This window comes from Python bivittatus, unplaced genomic scaffold (genome assembly GCF_059951505.1).
Source record: "Python bivittatus isolate LINGU-HERP-01145 unplaced genomic scaffold, Pbiv_v1 ctg000480_np1212, whole genome shotgun sequence".
NCBI classification, from domain to species: domain Eukaryota; kingdom Metazoa; phylum Chordata; class Lepidosauria; order Squamata; family Pythonidae; genus Python; species Python bivittatus.
This window is the reverse complement of record NW_028277075.1, coordinates 16,759,540-16,783,742: the sequence shown is the minus strand read 5'-3', so window position 1 is coordinate 16,783,742 and position 24,203 is coordinate 16,759,540. Positions and strand designations below refer to the sequence as shown.

Genomic DNA, 24,203 nt, shown 5'->3' with positions numbered 1-24,203 from the left:
GTACAATAAAATGCAATACAATACACACAACAGAATAAAATAGAGAAACAAAATGCATTAGGGACACATGTTTCTATTTTTCATGCATATGGACAAGGCTGGCCTTATATCTACCTTCATTTTACAATACACTGAATTTCCTATAAGTACATTGGTATTATACCTTCTCTTCCACAACTACTGGATACAAAGGCTTCCTTAAGCATATCAGCAACAGCAATGATTAGCTATGGGTTTTCAGGATGCATTTCAACCTATATTTCTTGTGTAACATTGTTATGTCTGTAGCAAAACACATAACTGGGGGGGTAATTTGAAATTCCATAAAATTGTGATTTTGTATTATCTGAAAAACATATATTATAAAATACTGAATTTAAATGGTAGCAAGTATATGCGGAGAGCAACTTTCCAGTTCATATGCCTACATTAAATGGTTGTTTTTAAATATACAAGGGGTCCTCATTTAATGCCCCTTCATGGATCACTCCCTTGTCGTGGCAAAGGGGCTTGCGTAACTCAGTGAAGCCATGAGCTATACCGTGCAGGGCCACCCACGACGGACAGGTCATGACAGAGAGTTCTGACAAAATGTGGCCCACTGGAGAAGGAAATGGCAACCCACTCCAGTATCCTTACCAAGAAAACCCCATGGACAACGTTAAAAGGCTAAAAGATATGATGCCGGAAGATGAGCCCCTCAGGTTGGAAGGTGTCCAATATGCTACTGGGGAAGAGCAGAGGGCAATTCCAAGTAGCTCCAGAAAGAGTGAAGTGGCTGGGCCAAAGCCGAAAGGATGTTCAGCTGTGGGTGTATCTGGAAGCGAAAAGAAGGTCCGAGGCTATAAAGAACAATATTGTATAGGAACCTGGAATGTAAGATCTATGAACCAAGGCAAGCTGGATGTGGTCAAACATGAGATGACCAGGTTGAACGTTGAATCTTGGGAATCAGCAAATTAAAATGAACGGGAATGGATTTAATTCTTCCAATTTAATTCAGGTGACCATTATATCTACTACTGTGGGCAAGAAACCCTTAGAAGAAATGGAGTAGCACTCATAGTCAATGAGAGTGGGAAAGGCAGTAATGGGGTACAACCTCAAAAACGACAGAATGATCTCAGTGCGAATCCAAGGCAAACCATTCAACATCACAGTAATCCAAGTCTATGCCGAAGAAGCTGAAGTTGACCAGTTCTATGAAGACCTATACGACCTTCTAGAACTAGCACCAAAAAAAGATGTTCTTTTCATCATAGGGGATTGGAATGCTGAAGTAGGAAGTCAAGAAATAATCAGAATAACAGGCAAGTTTGGCCTTGGAGTACAAAATGAAGCAGGGCAAAGGCTAAGAACAAGCTGGTTAGAGCAAACACTCTTTTCCAACAACACAAGAGACGACTCTACACATGGACATCACCAGATGGTCAATACTGAAACCAGACTGATTATATACTTTGCAGCCAAAGATGGAGAAGCTCTATACAAACAGCAAAAACAAGACCAGGAGCTGACTGTGGCTCGGATCATAAGGTTCTTACTGAAAAATTTAGGCTTAAATTGAAAAACGTAGGGAAAACCACGAGACCACTCAGGTATGACCTTAGATCATACTCCTTGCAAGTACACAGTGAAGGTGATGAATAGATTTAGAGGATTAAATTTGGTAGACAGAGTGCCTGAAGAACTATGGATGGAAGTCGGTAACATTGTACAGGAGGCAGCAACTAAAACCATCCCAAAGAAAAAGAAATGCAAGAAAGCAAAACGGCTGTCTGGTGAGACTTTACAAATAGCTGTGGAAAGAAGGAATGTGAAAAGCAAGGGTGAAAGGGAAAGATATAAGCAACTGAATGCAGATTTCCACCTTAGCAAGGTGAGATAAGAAGGCTTTCTTAAATGAACAATGCAAAGAAATCGAGGAAAACAATAGAATAGGGAAGACTAGAGATCTCTTCAAGAAAATTGGAGATATCAAAGGAACGTTTAGTGTAAAGATGGGCATGATAAAGGACAAAAAAGGCAGGGACCTAACAGAAGCAGAAGAGATTAAGAAGTGGTGGCAAGAATACACAGAAGAACTATATGAGAAAGATCTTAATGTCCCTGATGTCCACGCTGGTATGGTCCCTGACCTTGAGCCAGACATCCTAGACAGCGAACTCAAGTGGGTCTTAGGAAGCATTACTAACAACAAAGCTAGCAGAGCTGACAGTATTCCAGCTGAGATATTTAAAATACTAAAAGATGATGCTGTTAAAGTGCTGCACTCAATATGCCAACAAATTTGGAAAACACAAGTGGCCACGGGATTGGAAAAGGTCAGTTTACGTTCCAATTCCAAAGAAGGGCAATGCCAAAGAATGTTCAAACTATCGCACAATTGCGCTCATTTCATATGCTAGCAAAGTTATGCTCAAAATCCTACAAGCTAGGCTTCAGCACTATGTGAACCAAGAACTACCAAATGTACAAGCTGGGTTTCAAAGAGGCAGAGGAACTAGAGATCAAATTGCCAACATTCGTTGGATCATGGAGAAAGCATGAAAGTTCCAGAAAAACATCTGCTTTTGCTTCATTGACTATGCAAAAGCCTTTGATTGTGTGGATCACAACAAACTGTGGCAAATTCTTAAAGAGGTGGGGTACCAGACCATCTTACCTGTCTCCTGAGAAATCTGTATGCGGGCCAAGAAGCAACAGTTAGAATCGGTCATAGAACAACTGATTGGTTGTATACTGTCACCCTACTTATTTAACTTATATGCAGAGCACATCATAAGAAATGCCAAGCTGGAAGAATCACAAGCTGGAATTAAGATTGCAAGGAGAAACATCAACAACCTCAGATATGCAGACGATACCACCCTAATGGCAGAAAGTGAAAGAGGAGAGTGCGAAAGCTGGCTTGAAACTCAACATTAAAAAAAACTAAGATCATGGCATCTGGACCCATCAATTCCTGGCAAATAGAAGGGGTAGAAATAGAAGCAGTAACAGACTTCATTTATTTGGGCTCCAAGATCACCGCAGATGGAGACTGCAGCCATGAAATTAAAAGACGCTTGCTCCTTCGGAGGAAAGCTATGGCAAACCTAGACAGCATATTAAAAAGCAGAGACATCACCTTCCCAACAAAGTTCCGCATAATCAAAGCTATGGTTTTTCCAGTAATAATGTATGGCTGAGAGAGCTGGACCATAAAGAAGGCTGAGCGCCAAAGAATTGATGCCTTTGAACTGTGGTGCTGGAGAAGACTCTTAAGAGTCCCCTGGACTGCTAGCAGGTCAAACCAGTCAATCTTAAAGGAAATCAACCCTGACTGCTCATTGGAAGGATTGATAATGAAGCTCAAGCTCAGATACCTTGGTCACCTAATGCGAAGAGAGGACTCTTTGGAAAAGACCCTGATGCTGGGAAAGATTGAAGGCAAAAGGAAAAGGGGATGGCAGAGGATGAGATGGCTAGATAGCATCAGTGAAGCAATGAGCATGAAACTGAGCAAACTGAGGGAGGCAGTGAAGGACAGGAAGGCCTGGCACGATATGGTTCATGGGGTCATGAAGAGTCGGACACGACTTAACGACTGAACAACATTCAGTGAACATTCAAACTTACAACAGTGCTGAATGAGTAGTAGTTACGACTGTCCTTGTACTAACGTCAGTCGCAGTGTCCGCATGGTCATGCGACTGCCATTTGCAACCTTCTGACATCCTCACTTAACCACCTGCAGTGATTCACTTAACAATGGCAACCAGAAGTACCAGAATTTCCATCACTAAGCAGTGTGGTCATGTGGCATTGCACTTTACGAGAATATTGCTTAGCAGAGGAAATTCTGGTTCTAATTGCCATCTTTAACCAAGGATTACCTGTAAGGTAAACTCACACACTGGAAAACATTTTGTTTTAAAGCAAGAGATTCTACTCTGAGATTTACTATCTAAGTGACACAACAGGGAAAGGAAAAGGGATGGAATGGGAAGAAGAGAAAAAGAAAAGCTAAATTTATACAAATTCTTAGAATTCTGATCCGCTGTACTAGGGGAACTTCCAGAACAATAAGCGCTCAGAAGACAATCAGCAAAAGTTGCTCCCAGCAGGATCACTCACCGTTTGAACAAAGTGAAGATCTGGATCATACTCTGTACAAGTACCAAGTTTAAATATACATTATATTACCAGAGAACTATGAACTTATGAAATGGGTTTTAAGTGCATAATAGATTCCTAAAAGATTTGTAATCACATTTTACTTAACAAAACTACACAGAAGCTCTGATTTATGGTATTACCCTGTTAGACGGATTCACATGCTAATATTACGTGAAATTATCACCCATTACTTGCAGTCATATCATTTTAATTCACTTATTTCACAAAGAAAGTATATATTTTGAAACCTGCAGAGATCCACAGATGCCTTTTTTTAAAATAACACCACATATATCAACTAATCTAACCTTACATTCAGAGAAGTATTAATGATTCCCAGTCATGCATTGTCTGTTAGTACCTTATATTTGCATTCATATGTTAACCTTCAGTATCATGATAAAAATTATGAAATAGCACCCCCAAAGTTATTTTTGTGATTGCAAAGAGCTCCTTGGCTTGAACCAGAAACTTATCCTAATAAGCAACTTTGGATGCACATAAAAGAGAATACCGGTGTTCAAAATCAATCGCTAGCATAGCTTAAAAATTATCTAATTGTTAAACAATAGTTTAGCCATGGTTTAATGAATAAAGCAGAGTTGACTAAGATCATACACTACACTAAGTCACAAGCCAGATCTCTCAATAATTTGTGCTATATAATAAACCAAAAAAAATGGCTATATTTACATAGCACTCTAGCACAAAATCAGTGAAATCATATTATGGTTTACTATGATGTGTGGTCCTAGCCATCGTATCTGCCTTCCAAGTTTTAAGTATCTCAGTTAATCAGCAATGGGAAACAAATCTGATGACAACTTACAACTATCTTAGTGTATAAGATAACGATACTTTAGTAGTCTGGATTATTTTGAGCTAAACAGCTTCTTACATCTAACTTCCCCACTTTTGTAAATTGACTATGCTCTGAACCAACTATATCACCTCTTGATTCTTGCATAGATATGGTAGTCCTGTACACTCTATGATGAGATACCATTTAGGTCTCCTCTTCTGCATTTTAAACAAAACCTCATTCTTTCTCAAAAACACCTGCATTTTGGGCTAGCCCAAGATTCTGTACACAGAGTGACATTGTTAAATAACTAAACGGATGTTATTAGGTAAGAATATCAAGAAACATAACATCTTTTGCTTAAAAAAAACCTGTCACATGTTAAAAACAGTGACTGTAATGTATGAAAAACAACAGATGTTCTTATACATATTCTGGGCTTTTCTCAATTCTACCTTAAATGAAAAGAGAGAGAATTTAAATTGTGCTGAATCTTACCCTCCTTTAACTACAGTTTCCTCAGTTAAACTTTCTTCTTTTTGCCTATGCTGAAATTTGAACTGCCATATATAGGGAGCCTCAGTCACCATCTTGAATAGACTTACTGTATCTGTATTGGTTTTAAGGCGAAGCTACCATGGGGCTTTACTGTCCATTTAATCCTTTTTTTTTAACTATACATTTAATGATTGATTTTAGATGTTAGCCAAAACATGTGTATTATGATGGTTTATAATCTTGAACACATATAAGAATGCACACAAGCAATCCAGATTTCTCACAAAATACAACTGGAGATAATCCAGCCATAGAGAAAATAGGACATGTATGGATTCCCAATAACACAAAACCTTTGAGACTGATAAAAACTTATATATAGTTCAAAATAATGGTTATCAGTGCTGGATATCATCGTTTAGTTTCTTGCTACCCTGAATAATTTTCAGTAAACTACAGAATGGCAGAGATTAGGACCTAGGCTACACTACTACTTCATATGCAAGCACTAAACAGCCTGTTTGTCCCCATAACGGAAACTAGGAGAGGAAAAGGGGAGGAAGAATTGTGGGAGGGAAATTGAGAAATGAAGGACTTCTTCACTTTATCATTATACATAAAGTAGAACATGTGAGGGGATTTTTTTCTTGTAAAGAATCTCAACAAACTTTCAATAAGCATTAAATTACAAAAAACAAAGTATAAATTTCTATGAACGCAAACTAAGTAATTCTCTTTTTTAATGCACTTACTCTTTCTCTGAAATTAGCCCTACAAATTTAATAAACTGCATTGTTGGCTGAATTACTCAGATTACTGCTCAGTTAATTCTGGTGACAGTTTAGAGTGGCAGACGGTAGACGAAGCCATCAGTATGATATACTCCTTTTAGAACTAAATATGAACTTGAACTCGCTACTGAAAAGGAACTGGCACATCCACAATAGAACTTATTAGATGTCTCAAGCCCTCATCATTCTAATTTGCAACAGTTCTTGTAAATTCTGTTAAATTTGCAAGACTGCACCACTAAGCAGTTGAGGCCACTTTAAAAATACCTGGCTTACTATTGCGCCTTCTGAATATCTGTATGTACAATATAATCACAACAGAAAAAAAATATATACAAGAGAAAGAAAACATGAGGTTGTCTGAATGGTAAAACTTACAATATGGAAGTCTGAAGCGTAAAATTACTGTTTACATTCTTTACCCAAAAATTACATGGTTCAGTAACTCTGCAGACAAAACAAAAGCATAACTTTGATCAAAAACAAAAGTTAGCCCTTGAACTTCAACCTTAAGAACTGCCACTAGTTACCAACAATTTACAAAATTAATTTCCCATTGTTTTCACTTTATGAATATTTGTTCCATATGTGTATTGAAGCAAACATAAAAATCAAATCTTTGCCAAAAAAAACCCCTTCCAAAATTAGTTATGAAAAGGCAACGTTTTATTTTTATATTTAAATAAGTTTATATTCCAACTTTCTTAACAACTAAAGGTAACTAATTTTTGGAAAGAAAATATAGTTTTAATTGAAAATTCCTATGCAAATAAACATAAAAAAAAATGAAGCTGAGAACTTTGAAGCCTTAAAGTAGCAATTATGTTAATATTGATTTAAATAAGGATTGCACTGATGGTGCTGTTACACTTCTATAATACCTACATTAAAAAAGGAAACAAGCCAATAAGTAGATTTTATAAATTTTAAAAAGATAACACAATATGCCTAAAATCTCATTTTAAATTTGCATAGTATTAATTTAAATTGAAGTTCTAAAGATTCTGAATTAAGAATATTAGACTCTTGTACATATGTATGCATGTTGGAGAAAGAGTTAATGAATGTTCAGAAATATTAACTGATTAGAGTTTACCCAAATGATTAATAGAATATTCCCCAATTTTCAGCAGTTACATGAAATGGCTGGATCCAGACGGTTCAACTGAAAGAACTAATAGTAGTCCAAGGAGGATTATACTTATGCTCAAAAGAAATGTATAGTTTTTCCCAGCCACAAAACAGTTTCAAGACCGTGGTATATGCTAGAATTTTAAAGGGTAATTTCTGGTTACAAGATTAATGTTACTAAATCAGAAACAAACAAACAGACATATATACCATACACACATAGTCTTAACCTACTCTTAACCTTAATCTATATGTTCAAATATTGCTAGAACAGCAAATTCCAATATTCTGCATAACACATTTATCTAGTGAATATTTATTATTTTACAATATTTGTAACCCAAGTTCCAAAGAACTCTGAGTGCCATACAACATCAAACAAAAAGAAAACAACAACAAACCATAATAGTAAAAAGCTAAACCCAGAACAGTATCACAAAGAATAACCAGAGAAAACAATGTGGAGTCCCTGGTGCTCTCTGAGCTTGGCTGTTTGCTTGCCGATGTTTCATTACCCAACTAGGTAACTTCATCAGCGCTAGTGAGTGTGGGGTTTGCTCCCTGCTTATATACAGTAGCTTGTCCTGCCAGTGCTGGTGGGGGTCTGTTTTTCTCCTTGGTAGTTCCTTGATTACGGCATTGTTTTCTGCTTGTTTGTCTGCTTGATTGTTTGGCTCCTTGGTAGTTCCTTGATTAGGGTATTATTGAAACACCAGAAACCATCAAGCAGAATACTATGGCTTTAATTAAAAAAGTATAAACTGAATAATTATTTATAATTAACAAAAATAAAAGCATATTTGGAATGAAAATAATGTTCACTGAAAGTATGTGGTGAATATCCATCTGCCTCAGGAAACCAATCTAGAGCTTCAGAAATGTCCAAATCCAGTCCAGAATCCAGTCACTTCAGAAATCTTCAGTCCAAGTTAATGTCTGGATATGGCAAATTTCTTCTGGAGCTTTATTCTTCCATTCTCTACCATGGGAATACAAATGGTAGAGAATGATTTTTGTTGGTATTGATTTTCAGCAGAAATGTACAGGTAAGCTAGAGCTTTATGAGAGTATAATGCAAATCAAATTATACAGAAAGTGCATGGATTTTTCAACTATGGTCTATTTTATGTACCTTTTCTTGTATTAGAGCAAGATGTGACAAAACGTGCAATGATAATAGACTGTATGGTGTGAAATGTTCATACCAAACTCCTGAGAAACAAGTTAAGGAAGTTATGAATAAACTGAAAGGAAGAGGCTCCTCATGAATCTCACAGAAGTGACTGTTTAGGAGTTGTGGAACAAATATACAGGATGAATTTGCTAGTACTGTATAAATGATAATGTTATTTCTAGATTCTGAATTAAGACAGCACAAAGTATTTGGTGGACTAACATCCAGGTAGGTGTAGGATAGAAAACATGCAACTATTTCAGGTTGACAGACCCGTGATAATAAGGAACAGCCGTGTCAAGCAAATAATTAAACAAAGTTCTCTCAAACCCAAGATATATTCACCCATCCAATCATTCATTGTAATAGAGATAATCAATGGTATCATAGAGATAATCAATGGTATCTTGAACATTACAGGCCTTTGAGTATGTGTCAGACAGCTTGAAAAATACCACTTGAGATGCATATATGAAGTAGAAGATTCAAATAATTTCAGCTTCATTCCATTTCTCTCTTTGGTCACTCAGAAATTACTGCAACTCAATTTCTGGAACACTACCTACAAGATATAACCCCTCTGTTGTTTTTTAGATATAAAATGTGAATCAATACACATATTAAAGGCTCTGATTCTTAGTTCATTCTATACTCATATCTAAAGCTAAATCAAATTTACGCAATACACTAATGAAAACAAAAGTTTTGACAAAATAGAAAATACATACATTTGTCTAATAAGCCAAAATATTGCAAAAAATTAATAATTTTGAACTATTAAGAAATGTGAGCTGTCTAGAGTTTATATTATTGTTTACAGAAATTATCTTTATTTTAATTATGGTAAAACATGATATAGAGACTACAAAATATTTGATCTTTTTGTTGAATGAATATTAATCAAATAATATTAATGCAACAATATTTCAAAGTTAAAATTTTAAAATGCACATACATAAAAGTTCCAAATTTTCAACAGAACTAATCTACATGGAATTGAAGACAGTATTGCTAATTCAGGCTATCCAGATTTGCAAGCATTAGTGATGTGGTGGTATTTGAATCTTGTGCATATTATTCACTATACAAATCTTAAAATAGCAGTTCTTATGTGTTACAAGACTGGCCTGTGAATGCAGTAGTTAAAGCACATTGTCTAAGCATCTGGAAAACTAAAATCTCAAAGACCTCGTCTTTCCAAACATATCATTAGATAATAAGGGTAATCTCAAATTTATTTAAAGTCATAGTAGTGAGCTGCATGTAAAAACTTGTATATTTGCTTGTATTATCTAGCAACCTGTTCAATCTGCAAAACATTAGATGTCATTCTAAAAATCTTTTATTTAAAAGAAAAAGGAGTAAGACTATTGAATCATCTTACATGATTAATTTGACTTGATCATTACAAAAGTAACATTTTGTTTAGTATAGAGAGACAGTGACTACCTAGAGTCCTCTTATTTCATCTTCAGACTATATAGAGATCTTGTTAAAATATCAGCTTCTGCACATATTCTCTTGTTTATATAACCTATGTTTAGGTCCTATACTAGGTCAATTATGCTGCTCTGTCTAATCTGTGCCAAGGAGAGGAGTTGTCTGAATGCCACTTTAGGGCATTTTTATTCCCCATGAAACCTTCTCACAAAATAACTGCCTTTATGGGTTTGTTTTTTGGTTTGTTTTTTGGTTTGGTTTGGTTTGGTTTGTTTTTGGTGCTATTGACTCCTGGTAGCTGGACAATTCCTGAAGTTTTCTCGGCAACATTTTCTGAAGTTGTTTGCCACTGCTGTCTTCCTAGGGCTGAGAGAATGTGAGTGGCCCATTTGGCTTCAGGCCTAAGGCTGGACTAGAACTCACAGTTTCCCAGTTTCTAATCCAGTGCCTTGGATTAGAACAAGTTGGCTCTCTTTATGTACATAGCCTTTCAGAGTGGTGTAGTGGTATTGGACTAAAAGCAGGAATGCTCAAATTCTAGTCCTTCGAGCCAGTCACACTGTCTCTCAGCCCTAGACTAGGAAGTTGAAAAACTTCTATCTACCAACCCACAATGGACCAGCATTGTAGATTTATAGTCTATAATCTTCAGTGAAGAGAGCTTCATCCTGCAGTAGATTAATGTTGGCTGATAATACACACACACACACACACACACACACACACACACAGATGAGGCATGGAACCTGACTGGTAGCAATCAAGATGTTGCAAGGTCCTTTTATGATCCTGGAATGCCACATTGGAAATTCTGGTATCAAACTGTTAGAAATCTTTTGAATCAAGTGGCTTTCTAGAATCATTATCCTGCTCCTTCTCATCATCTGCCTTCCTGCATATATTAAGTAGGGTTGTAAATGTTGTAATCTCATATATTCAAAGCTTCAGTTTCCTTCCATCATATCAATATTAGAGGAACACTGTAACACCCCTGGGAATGATCCCTGTTGACAGTGCCAGTGAATATCACTGTAGTAATCACTGCTGAATGTTTTCATGCTACGAGGAATCTTACACCTACTTATTGCAGTAAGGGCACAGCATATATATGATCATTATCTTCATGAGAGATTCAGGACTTCCTGAGCATGCAGACTGATAAAGGTATTCTTGTACCTTAACTGTGCAAATAGTTTAACTTTTTATTGACCAAACTGCATTGCTGCTGAAATGCTCCAAAGAGATGTTCAACAGGCTTTTCACTTTCTGAAAAAGACATGTTATAGTCAACTTCATTATAATTTCTTTCTTTCTCCCTTTTTCTTCCTCTCTCTCTCAAGAGGATTCTGAGTAGGCCCCTGATTCAAAGCAGTCCAACAAGAAATGAGTTTTTAAATTGTTGAATGAAAATTTGAACCAAATCTCAGGTTCTATGCACCTAATATCTTCTGTTTACATGCTAAATTGTTTGATGGATATCAAGGCTGCCTTCTAGTATAGATGCCTCAATTTAGTTTCTGATTCTACATTTCATTTAATCCCCAAGATACTTAAGTCCAGGGAAATAGCATCTCACACGAAATTTGTTCATCTTAAATAAATAATTAATAAGGAATTTCTTTATCATAAATAAAATGGTCACATTTTATACTAGCTTCATTAGAGGCATGAGTATACATCTGCTAATTTATCCATTTAGACCAAAGGACCTCTTTGTCTACAGCAGTGATGGGGAACATTTGCTATCTGGACATTGCTGTTGATTAATTCTCAGAATCCTGCATCACTGGCAATGCTGGCTATGGCTGCTGGGCACTGTAATTCAACAAGATCTAGATGATTTATAAAATAGCATTGTATAGAAATTCTCTTTCTTCTACTGGCATATGATTTCAAGTCTTGCTACCACCAAGAACAAAAAATACAGTATTTAACACTCGATATTTATGTGGCTGTAGGTTAAAAATCATTATAATTTTATTAATTTTAGCAAAGATATGCTTTTAAGTGGATAACCATAAAAATAAAATTGCAAATAACAGACTCACTTATGGAAATAAATCCCTATTTTTTTTTACAAACTTTACTAAAAATATGAACTTTTAGAACTTAGAAATGTCACCTTTTTAGAAATTTTAATACATATCTTTCTCACAATCCAAATCATAAACTTCATAGAAAAATTCTTACTCTCAGATGTGCTTCTCATATCATTTTCAGCCTTTCTAAATCCTATTGGACTGTTAGAGAGATTGGTAATCATTCTTTAAAAAACTGATGATTCGAACTTCCCCTAAAAGTAAAAGTTACAAGAAAATAAATTAGCTCCTTACTATTTCAGAAGCAAGATTTTAAACTGGAAGAAACTGAGAGTATTTGGGTCTGATTTTATGAAGCTCCTCTTTGAGTAGTTCCTTGCAAAAGAATAAATGGATCCTTTAAAGAGACAGTGTATTTTATCTATGCTAGTGGCTGAACAGCACTGAACAGCAGGTGGGCCAAAATCAGGATTAGCTGAGATCCCCCAGTGAGACTAATTTTCTTATTCATTTTTTCCAAAGTAATAATTTATCTGAGGAATGTATTACCAACCTCATGAAGCCTTTACAAACTTGCAAACTTACAATGCTCTTTATAAGGGACATTTCAACAGATAGATCTCTATAAAGCCATCATCAGTTAATATATTATGAGCCATTATTTTTCAAGAGGCTTAAGCGTTGTCTCAGCTGAAATGCTTTGTTACACTCTAGGTTACTCATACTTAATCCCCTTAATTTTGTTATATAATCATGTTTTATCTCCTTTGTGAACAAAAGAATATAACTGTCATTTCTTCAACAATCTGAGGCATCAAAAAAAAAAAAGTTATGTTAGGTAATGCCCACAATTTTACAGTTGTAATTCTCTCACCCAAGTTTAACTTACCCAAGAATGTTAGATTCTTGCATAGTTATTTAAACATCCAAAATTTCTGGCTTCAGGTTAAAAGTCATTTGAGGATTTTTAATTACTTATATATATTTGGGAGCATCCTTATGACAACATTTCCTAATGAAAAGGGACAAAAGAACTCAAATACAGCAAACATAGAATTTGTATTCATGTGTTTTATTGTAAAATAGTAATAATATATAACAAGTGGCCTTGACTCTCAAGGGTTGAGCGGAACTCTTCAATGATGGAGGCGGTGGAAGTGGTCATGGAATGGCCAATGACCGGGTGAAGAACCTCCAGAATGAGGTTGATGATGTCAAGAATATCATGATGCAGAATGTGGAGTAGATTCTAGTGAGAGGTGAGAACCTTGATAATCTGTGCAACAAGATGAAAGCAGTGTCAGAACACTTCAAGACAACCTCACAAAAAAGTGGTCCAGAAGTCCTGGTGGAAGAATGTCAAGATGACTGCTATAATCTGTATCATCACTGTCATCATCCTTATTCTCATAATCCTCCTTGCCAACTGCATCATTCCACCTTAAGTTTTTTTCCCACCACTAGACATTTTCTGCTCATCATTCCCACATTTTTTATTTTGCCCCCTCTCTTAATAGCTGAAATTCCTAACTGAATCACAAGATCCTTTGCCAAATGCTACGGTCAAGAGGGCCAGATTGCTTCCCTGGAGTATCTTCTTGTCTCCCAGCCTGCCAGTCCCCATTATCTCCCTCCTCACTTCAGAACCAAAAGAATCTATGCTCCAGGAGTTAGCACTTTCTCTTGGGTCCACATACCATGCCTCAGCAATCTCTCAGCTATACATGTCAATGTAAACAAGACGAAGCAGGGGTCATTTCTCTAGATTATCCCATCTAGCAGAATATATTTAGATTCTGATTCTACAAGTGCCTCAGCTGCTACTTGGAATAGAGCTTGCCAGCCTGTGTCTGTTTTAAACCTTGGCTAGATTTCTGGAATAGGCTGTAGAGATGCCAGGGAAGGATCCTAGTCTTGTTTAGCCAAGCCCATTCTGGGTATTCATTCCCTTCCATGAAACCTCACTCTCAGATGTTGTCCTTATCTTGTGCCTTTCATAATCCTGGATGGAGAAGAATATATCATTTTAAAAAAAAAAAAGTCAAAGGCCTGAAAGTTAAGACAGTGACAGAAGCATCTGTTGACAAAGGCTACTTTTAAAATATCTGTAATTAAGCTTCTCTTATATAGTTCAGAATGGCAAAACAGCAGTATATTCAGGGAACAAACAATAGAAATCAGCAATGATATAATTTAAAAGTAGTTGCACTGAAGAGCATTACAACCATGCCAGAATAAAAATCCAGAATAAAATCACAGCAGCCACAGAATACAGTGATGATGGATAAATAATACATATCCTAGAAAGACTTTATAGTTATGGTGAAAGTTCAACATGGTAGGTGTAAGTCATAACTCCCTAACTCAGTGCAAAGATGAAGAAGAGCCATTTCAGTGAACTCTCTTTATGGACGTTCACTTTGTTCTTCTATAGGCAACAGATAAGAAAGGTTTAGGAGAAAAGTTTTTAACTGAAAGAGCTTTTAACTACCATGGGATTCTATTTCTGTTTATTGTTGACTGTATGATTTCTATAATGACATTTGAATTTTACAGTTTTAAGTGTGTTGCTTTGGATAGCTGGAAAGGGAAACAAATGCATTAAAATAAAAACAAATGATGTTACAGTTGTTGATATTAAAACAAACGTTGTAAAATTGTTGACATGACAAGGTTGCGCAATTTACTGAAATCAGCTGGTATATTGTTTCAATTATGTTAACTTTGTTCTGTTGTAATTGCAGCACATCAGTCAACAATATATAATTCTGATTGTTCGTACAAAACTAAAATCAATAGGCCCCGTACAAATAACACCATCTCATTATAGAATTGCATACAGATCTGTGTTTTTATTATGATGGACTAAAAAGCATAATTTCTGGGTCAAGGGCTTTTGTGCTGATTTGAATCTCCTGGTAGTCCTCTTGTGACCCCAAGATAGACTTACTTACTAAATAAATATAATTTTTGTAGTATGTAACTCTGTTGTACCAACTTATCTTCTGTATTTTCATCCACATAATGAACATTACAAAGCAATGTTTATTCTTTTCTGCCTCGAATATCCAAACGTAATTCACTGTTCAGCATTTCTACATTTTGAAAGTCCTATGCTGATGTAAAATTCCAGAAAATTCCAGAAAAAGGTGGCATATTTGTATATTTCTATTCAGAAACAGAATATGATGCTATAGCAGAGAAAAGAACAGAACCAAATTTTTAAAAAGCCCAAAATGATGCTAAAGTCCAAGTAATACATTTGAAATTGTTTAAGTATGCAAAGTAAAAATAATTGTATTGAAAATCCATGATCATATCAACAAATCCATATTGAAATTGGAACCTGGCCCATTTTTAGTACTTTGAAATACTGCACAAAAATACTAGCAGCATAGTATCTGTAACACTTGAACAAACAGTCTTGTCACAGAAGAAAAAAGGAGAAAAACAAGCAAGGATCCTAGACTAGATCTAAGGAAGTAATAAAGGTCAAATAACATAAATGGTACTACTATATCTTATGCCATTATGCCAACTGGTCATTTTTCCTCATACACAAAATAAAATACCTTTTCTCAACTTGGCACTCTCTATATATGTTGGACTAATTGTAATCCAGTGTTGCTGAATAGTGTCAAATAAGGGAAGATTACAATAAGTTCAGCATACATATGGTGAAGCTTCAGTAATAAGAGCATAATATAAAGCACAGACATATAAAATCATCTGCCTCTTCAACGGCCAGCTCTGAAATGAACTCACGAACATTTTTTGAACTTTATCTCAAAAAATGCTTTTACAATGCTGCTAAAATTCATGGGCAGTTTCATTCCATCTTGTCCCGCCACCCCCACCAATTATCCTAACCACTAGTAAATAATAATGTGAATGGAAAACACCCATTCACAAAAGTGCTTGTTCCAAGAAGTCTCCCTCGTTGCAATAAGCAATTCACATTATGGAGTAGCCAGAACTGCCTTGCATGGAGCATAATAGGTTCACCCTGCTCTGAACAGGTTCTGAAGCTATCAACTGCACACCTGATTTACTTATCAACGTAAATATCCCTCAAATTGAGTTCAACTCTCGGTAACTTCATGAACGCAAAACTGCCAAGATATTTTCCCAGCTTCTGATCCTACAGCCTGGAATTTCCTAGTAGTTTCCCACCCAGCTACTAACCAGACCTGATCCTGACTAGTTTTTCCAGATCAGAGTCAGAGACCTATCTAATGGTAGGTCCTACCCAAAAATACAATATTAAAAAAATAGGTGTCATTGTTGTGCCCTTCAGTTCTATGAGTCTGTAGCAATTTCAGGGAGATATTAAGTTCAATCCTGAAACTGTCAACTTTTGCTTTCATTTTTCCATCTGCTTCTTAATATTTTTTTCCATCTAACTATAATCCATCTAAGAAATCAAATCTATTTCTCTACCCTAAAATATTTTCATTTTACAGTATAAAAGTATGTATTCTTGCTTATTCTATCAGTTACTACTTAAACTACTGACCTATTGTTTTACAGGACTCATTCCCCACTCCTGCCATTGTACTATTTTTCCTAAAAAATGGATGCTCATTTTTTTCCCCGAACTGAAATAGAAGAGAAAATGGCTACAATCAAAACTGATAATAACCCTAGTTCAAATTCTTTCCACATTTCATTCAATCCATGAAACAAATAAAAACCAAGATTAGTTTGCAGAGTATGATGAGCACACACACACACCCTTCAGCTGCAGTTCTGTTTCACGTGCATCCATGCATACTAATATCTTAAAATGTGATGCTGGGAATTGGAGACAATTACTTCTATGCTGCAAGGCACTTGTAAGATGTCAGTAATATCAGAGCAAACACCATGACAGTCAGATCCAAAATGTTCATTTCAGCAAATCAAATATTTAGTCACATGAACTGCAGATGTCAAAAAAAAAAAAGGAGCGGGGAGGGAAAGAAGAGATGCACAGTATGCCTCAAATTGGGCTATTTTTGAAGACCTTAATAGGCAAGCTATCAGTTCATCTTGAAATAAAATAAAAATTATCACAAACACAAAAAGTTCTTCTGTTTGCATGATGTCAACTACAAAGTTTGATATATAGTATTTTAGTGTGAACTATCTCATCCTGAAAATCTAGAGCATTAACTTTATATAACGTTGTGTCTTTTTTACTGATCAAACAAAAAGCCACTTCAAAGAGGGATAACTTTTTCTACTGTTTGCTTTACTGAAACTTCCAACTAACTCTTGAATGTGCAAGAATTATAAGACATATTGTTGTAAGCCACCCAGAGCTGTGTTTTTAGATGAACAGATATACAAATCCTTTAAATAAAGAAAGTATAGGCAGTTCAAGGCAATCAGCAACACTACTTCTAGTGCTTAACCAACCAATACTAATCATCCAATACACTTCACCATCCACAACACAGACCTTATTATTACAAATCTAGGTGATATGTTGGCTTCTGTGTGCAAATGAGGTAACGTATGTCAAACCCCTAACAGCAGAGCAGAGTCAAGGAAGCTAGATTCATACAGACTCTTGTTAAAGAGGTTTAATGCTAGAAAAAAGGGGTTAAGTTACAGAATTTTCTAGGTAAGTATTCTCCATCCCTAATTTATTGGAGAATATAGAACAGTGGAGTCTTTATGGATTGATACCTTGCTTAAGAGATAAAGCTAGAAAATACATCTAGTCTTTATCTGCCATGTTTTGAAGACCTATTTTTTCTTACACATACCCTGAGAACGGTCCTACAGTCTTGGTCTTCAGCTAGTCAGTGTGTTTCATGGTAAGAAGATAGTTCATCTTATTTCAGCTAAACTTCTTCTTAAATTACATTTCAGAAGGTTGAATCTTAATCGTAAGGTACAATCTAAGAACAACATTGCTGGTGTTTGACTTGTTGCTGCATGTACTACAAATAGAAAAATCAAAAGCTTTCAATTTAGTGTAATATTTTCTCCTAATATTGCTTACAAAGCATTCTTGGAACCTGAAAAAAGACTTTCAGCCAATCCATTTGCACTTGGGTAGTACAGTGTGGAAGTTACATGTCTGATTCAATTTGTTTTCAGGAAGTGGCCAAACTGTGGTCCATTATCATTTACTATTTGTCCTGGAGCATGTGTTCTCAAAAACCTTTCACAGGATTAGAGAAAATGACATCAGACATGATGTTCACATATTATAAGCTGCACTTATTAGTGAAATTGGCTTATGATGCTATACAGTATGGCATTTGATACAGTTATGTTACACATCATAAAAGATGTCAGTGAATGCCCTATAGCCTTGCATCATACTCACCCATAGTCAGAGAAGAAAATTATGAACAAATAGATAAGGAAGCATAGAACTTGGAGACTCAGTGCTTCAGATAGTATTTGTACAGAATGGAGTTCATCGCAGAGGTAACCCACGGACTTCAACCAGTTCTTGAAAAAATTCCTCTGCTTTTATAAAATTGGGATTGGTTTCTACCTTTTGTCTATGCCTTTATGAAACTTACCATTCTCCCATTAACCTATTTTACCTTTGATTTGCTTAACGTACAGCTCCATCTTTGAAGATAGGTACATCATCATTCAATACCTGTTTTAGCTTACAGCCAGTGGTCCCACTGATAATATGCATAGGATGCAGGCTGTTGACAGAATCAACACTATCAATGTTTCTCCTGTAATAGCACAAAGCCAAGTCAGAAATTTGAGAGGGCACCAGAGTTTAGCTAGTTTAGAATGCTGAAGAAGGTTGGTGGATAGATTTAATGGCTTCAATGGTTCTGAGGGTCTGTCGGTACTGCTGGGTCTTTCAGCAGTTTTTGCAAACTTCGGTAGCAGCAGCAGTAGAGACCAAAACAAAGGCACCTCCAGAGTGACTGGTTTAGATCTGCCTGCAGGGAGCAGGCTTCTGGACCTGTTTAATACCATCAGAACTTGTCCAGGAGCTGAAGAAGATGCTAGAGTCAGAGTCAGAGCAATTCAGTCAAGTTTGGAGATAGCTGTTCAGCAGCAGAAACAATGATGCCACCAATCAGCTGTTGAGCAGTTAGTGCACACTTGCCTGGAGGTACAAACCATTAGCAACTGGGTAACATAAGGAAGCAGCAGGATCAGGGCAGTTGGATGCTTCTGCAGAATCTATCGTCCTGGACAGCAACAATCTTGTCTCTTTCATGTTGTGCCAGTGGGACCTTGAGTAAGTGAACTTTTAGCTGTTTTTCCTACTGCTGGTAGTGCCTTCTATGTTATTTACACTTACATTACCAGATGAGGTTAGGTCCATGAAGACTAAGATTTATGTTCTGTAGCTTTGAAGAATTAAGACAAATGTTCTTCTCAGACTGGAGATGACTGAGTTCATTTGCTTTCCTTCTGAGTGTAAGACAGTGGGGGGTAACCTCCTCAGATCACTCCAAGCTACAGATGGGTTGGAGTGGGGTTTTATGCTCTCAATTAGTTCTGGTGAGAGCAGGTATGGGATTGGGAGGTGATGGTGTGTCTGTGATGATATACATGATGAGGACACAGCTTGTTTGATTAGGCATGACTTCTCCTGAGTGCACAAGTAAAAGTGGACCAAGGTTCTGGCTGGCCAGCTGACCTTGGAGTGATTAATGATACTTGAATGTTAAATGGGAAAGGGGGGAGAGGTGGCAGGCTTGGAGGAGAAGGCTTGATCATGGGGTAGAAGCCGATAATAACACTTGGTAATGTTGGGCACGAAGAGATAAGGTAGGAGACACAGGGCAGGGCACTCTCAGGGAAGGTGTCTTAGCCCCTTCTAGTTCAACTGTCAATCATTTGGGTAATTTCTGACCCCTTTCCAACCTTCTCTTTTTGGGGAAGGTTGTGGAAAAGGTGATTGGGCTGCAGCTTCTGAGGTTTCTGGAAGAAATGGATTATCTGGATCCCTTTCAGTCATGTTCTAGGCCTAGGTACAGTAGCAAGCCAGCATTGTTATACTTGTGGATGACTGGTGCTAGGACTAGAATAGGGGTGGTACATCATCTTGGCCCTTCTTGATCTTTTGGTGGCCTTCAATATCATTGATCTTGGCATTCTTCTGGATCTTCTCAGGAGGATTGGGAGGCACAGTGCTATGGTGATTCTCTTTCTTCCTCCAGGCCCAGTTCCAGTCAGTGTTGATGGGGGGAAGAGAATTTGAGTCCTCAATCTTTGCTTTTTGGGGTGCTTCAGGGCTCAATAGTCTCCCTGCTCCTCCTTCACTTCTACCTCAGTGGGTGAGGTTATGCACTGGCATGGGATTAGGTATCATCAGTATACTGATAATATCCAACTATACATGTCAGCCCCTGGCTGCCCAAGTGATGCCATCATAGTCTGGAGACAATGGGGTCTGGATGGGGAGGAATAGGAATACCAATACAAAGTGACTGTGGATTTTGATGGCTTCTTGAACCAGATATTTTCCATTGTTCATTCTGAATGGAGTTACACTCCCCCAGATAGACCAGGTGCACTATTTGGGGGCTTACTCATTTGGATTATTACAATGTGCTTTATACTGACCACTCAGAAGCTACACTGGTCCAGAATGTGGCAGCACAGGTGCTTATGGACGCACCTGAATATGTTCATGTAATATTGCCATGTCATGAGATGCACTAGTTGTTAGTCCTCTTCATGGCACAGGGTCTGGTTGTTTGCAGGACTGCCTGTCTTAATTATTGCAAGATTCAACAGAGTTGCCATACTCCAATCCCATCACTTAAGCAACGGCATCTGGTGGGCCCAAGGAGACATGCCTTCTCTGTTCATTGTGTCTACTGTATGGAATACTATTCCCCGAAGATCTAGATTGCTGACCCTGCCTATCTTTGATAACCTGATGGTGTGTGTGTGTGTGTGTGTTTTCCCAGCCATTGGGTCAGGTGGTCTTGTATACCCATTCAGATGTATTTTTGATAGCTGAATTCTCTATGGCATTATTTATGTCTTATTGTATTTTGATAGTATATTTTAATGGAATTATTGTTTTAACTACGCCATCTTGAATCAAGAGGGTAGCTATATAAATTGACTAATTTAAACAAATAAAACCAATCCAGTAGCAACTTCCTCAGCCAGTCATGACCCCAGAGTCCTGGTATACTTATTTTCACAAGTAAAAGTGCTGGTTACTATACTTTATAGTTAAAATTATCACTCCAATGGAATTATCTTTTCTTCAATGTAAAATTTTAATTGTATTTCTGATGGCTTTTATTTAGCTTCTCTGAAAGGCTGTTGTAAGATATTCCATAACAGCAGAAGTAGTATCCAACTGTATCAATATGGTTTTGCCATTCACTTCAAGTGTGAGCCATCCTGCTCATTTCATCTCACCCTTTACAGAATAGAATTTCAGATCAGCTATCCAGGTTTCATTTTCATTATCAAATTCTTTAAATTTTTCACTACACTCCTTTTAAAACAATGGCTTAGCTGGGTATCTTTAGCAAATAGTCTGCTTTTCCCTGAGCAACAGGCCCTCTGAATATGTCCCATTTAATTACATTCTCTATAGGTTTCGCCTCTAAATTTGCATTAAACAGTTCTTTTTGTCCTGTTGCTCTCTGTTTGTATGCTACTGCAAACTTAATCACATCTGCTTTGACTCCTGCATTTCAATAGTATCACTACAAGTTTTCATGGAGTTAGCAATTTCAAATCTTCTTTTAAATATTACATCTGCCTGGGTTTTTTAATGTTTTCTTTCAGAATTCCACAGACTAGCCAGTCTCTCAATGCATCATTTAGACCACCATCATATTTGCAGTATTACCTCAGTTCAGTTCAACTGCACGACTCTCCTCCTTTTGTCTGTGCTTATGAAACCTTAAATGCTCTGCAGTCAATAATGGTTTTGGCACCAAATGTTCCTACATTATTTTCAATGTAGGAACTAAACTAGCCTGCTTCTTGGCTATCTTGAGGGCTTTTTATGACTCTCTGGCAGCTGTGTATTTTGTTTGTTTTATTTTTTTGTCAGGCAGTTAAACTCATATAAGCTGTACATTTTGCCTCCCGTAACACTGAGAAAAACACTTTTGTTTTTCTTGTTTGCTTAAAAAAAAACTGTTTAAGTCTCTCTGTATATAACATACATGTACTATCAAATCCATTAATCTTCCCAATAAAGCTAGCCATCCTACTGTGCTCTTTTTGTCTGTCTTTACTCACTGTGACTATTTCGGCATAATTCTTCCTCTATTTCTTGGTCTGCCTTTTCTCCTTCTTCAGGAGAAAGGCAAGACTATATATGCGTGCGCACACACACACACACACACACAGAGAGAGAGAGAGAGAATATACAGTGGGGCAAAAAAGTATTTAGTCAGCCACCAATTGTGCAAGTTCTCCCACTTAAAAAGATGAAAGAGGCCTGTAATTTTCATCATAGGTATACCTCAACTATGAGAGACAAAATGGGGGGAAAAATCCAGAAAATCACATTGTCTGATTTTTAAAGAATTTATTTGCAAATCATGGTGGAAAATAAGTATTTGGTCACCTACAAACAAGCAAGATGTCTGGCTCTCACAGACCTGTAACTACTTCTTTAAGAGGCTCCTCTGTCCTCCACTCGTTACCTTAGTAATGGCACCTGTTTGACCTTGTTATCAGTACAAAAGACACCTGTCCACAACCTCAGTCACACTCCAAACTCCACTATGGCCAAGACCAAAGAGCTGTTGAAGGACACCAGAAACAAAATTGTAGACCTGCACCAGGCTGGGAAGACTGAATCTGCAATAGGCAAGCAGCTTGGTGTGAAGAAATCAACCGTGGGAGCAATAATTAGAAAATGGAGGACATACAAGACCACTGATAATCTCCCTTGATCTGGGGCTCCATGCAAGATCTCACCCTGTGGGGTCAAAATGATCACAAGAACGGTGAGCAAAAATCCCAGAACCACATGGGGGGACCTAGTGAATGACCTGCAGAGAGCTGGGACCAAAGTAACAAAGGCTACTATCAGTAACACACTATGCTGCCAGGGACTCAAATCCTGCAGTGCCAGACGTGTCCCCCTGCTTAAGCCAGTACATGTCCGGGCCCGTCTGAAGTTTGCTAGAGAGCATTTGGATGATCCAGAAGAGGATTGGGAGAATGTCATATGATCAGATGAAACCAAAGTAGAACGTTTTGGTCTAAACTCAACTTGTCGTGTTTGGAGGAGAGAGAATGCTGAGTTGCATCCAAAGAACACCATACCTACTGTGAAGCATGGGGGTGGAAACATCATGCTTTGGGGCTGTTTTTCTGCAAAGGGACCAGGACGACTGATCCATGTAAAGGAAAGAATGAATGGGGCCATGTATTGTGAGATTTTGAGTGAACACCTTCTTCCATCAGCAAGGGCACTGAAGATGAAATGTGGCTGGGTCTTTCAGCATGACAATCCCAAACACACCGCCCGGGCAACAAAGGACTGGCTTCGTAAGAAGCATTTCAAGGTCCTGGAGTGGCCTAGCCAGTCTCCAGATCTCAACCCCATGGAAAACCTTTGGAGGGAGTTGAAAGTCTGTGTCGCCCAGCGACAGCCCCAAAACATCACTGCTCTAGAGGAGATCTGCATGGAGGAATGGGCCAAAATACCAGCAACAGTGTATGAAAACCTTGTGAAGACTTACAGAAAACATTTGACCTCTGTCATTGCCAACAAAGGATATATAACAAAGTATTGAGGTGAACTTTTGATATTGACCAAATACTTATTTTCCACCATGATTTGCAAATAAATTCTTTAAAAATCAAACAATGTGATTTTCTGGATTTTTTCCCCATTTTGTCTCTCATAGTTGAGGTATACCTATGATGAAAATTACAGGCCTCTCTCATCTTTTTAAGTGGGAGAACTTGCACAATTGGTGGCTGACTAAATACTTTTTTGCCCCACTGTAGGTTCAGAGGTTCTAATGATCAGAAACAACTTTAGCCTACTTCTGTCTTAGCATTGGCTATGAGTCTAAGTAAGTATGAGAGCAAAAAGTGTAACATAAAGATATAGTGCCAAGAAGTATTACATATTAGAAAGGAAAAAAGATGTTTTTGATAACTTTCTGTATGATTATGCATTACATTATCCATGGAAATAAAAATACTTTTTTACAACCCTCAAACAGAGCTATTAGTATAAGAAA

At 37.1% G+C, this 24,203-nt stretch overlaps 1 protein-coding gene and 1 pseudogene across 3 annotated transcripts in view; one reads left to right on the top strand and one right to left on the bottom strand.

Annotated features, from left to right (window-relative positions):
- PRKD1 (protein kinase D1) overlaps positions 1-24,203 on the bottom strand; it is a 120,503-nt gene that overhangs the window by 82,194 nt on the left and 14,106 nt on the right. The window lies entirely within an intron of this gene.
- LOC148214922 (vesicle-associated membrane protein 8 pseudogene) lies at positions 13,184-13,481 on the top strand (annotated as a pseudogene).